We start from the raw sequence: 881 nt of genomic DNA on the forward strand, positions 1-881 counted from the left end.
TCGTGTGTGTGTGTGTAGAGGACATGGGTATTCAGTGCACACTCACCTTGTAGATGATTCTGTTTGCCTGAGGGGTCCCACCTTTTGTCAGCTCTGATCACATCTTTGTTGTGTGTTGATCGTGTGTGTGATCCTCACTGCAGGTGCATGTCTCTGGTGACAACCATGTTGCAGAGGTTTTCCACACTTCCGCAATGGTCAGAAGTAGTTGGGTCACCTGTCCTATCCCCGAGGTAGAGGGCTCCACATGTGACAGAGAGGGAGCTGCCATGCTTGTGCTCTCCTGGTGTAGAGGGACCACACATGCCCTGATGGCAGCACATGGAGGGCCGCTCTTCACATCCATGTGTGTCAGGTCTTTGGAAAGGCCTATGTGTGTCAAGAATGCAGGTGGTGGTCCTAGCTCACATATACACTGCACAGGGCTCCCCATGTTCTTCAGATGTATGTGGGGACCTCTGTCCACATTCCCCTAGTGGATACTTCCACACAAGCCTGACCTTCCCAGCACATGGCATGCTCTGCCTCCTGCTGGTTGAAGACGGTCCCAGAGGCCTGATATAGTTGGGACATAGGCAGGGGCCGTTCCCTCTGACCTTTATAGAAGATTCACCAACCGCTGAGGTTGGGAGGATGTGGGGGTGTTTTTTTCACAGTGCTTTGTAGAGGTCTCCATGGGTATCAGAGTTTCAAGACAAGGGGCCTGTGTTTCCATTGTCCTTGGAGAGTGCTCAAAATCACAGTACATGTTTGCGCATGGAAAGTGTGTTTACTTTCCCCTTGTCTTAGGCTCTATACTTTGAGAAATGATCCCCGCCTGGCTGGGCTCTTCCCTGCCAGAATGTGTCCAGACAGGAGAGGGTGCAGGCCACACAGAGTAT

This window comes from Fukomys damarensis, unplaced genomic scaffold (genome assembly GCF_012274545.1).
Source record: "Fukomys damarensis isolate Sample0158 unplaced genomic scaffold, DMR_v1.0_HiC HiC_scaffold_17, whole genome shotgun sequence".
Classification (NCBI taxonomy): Eukaryota; Metazoa; Chordata; class Mammalia; order Rodentia; family Bathyergidae; genus Fukomys; species Fukomys damarensis.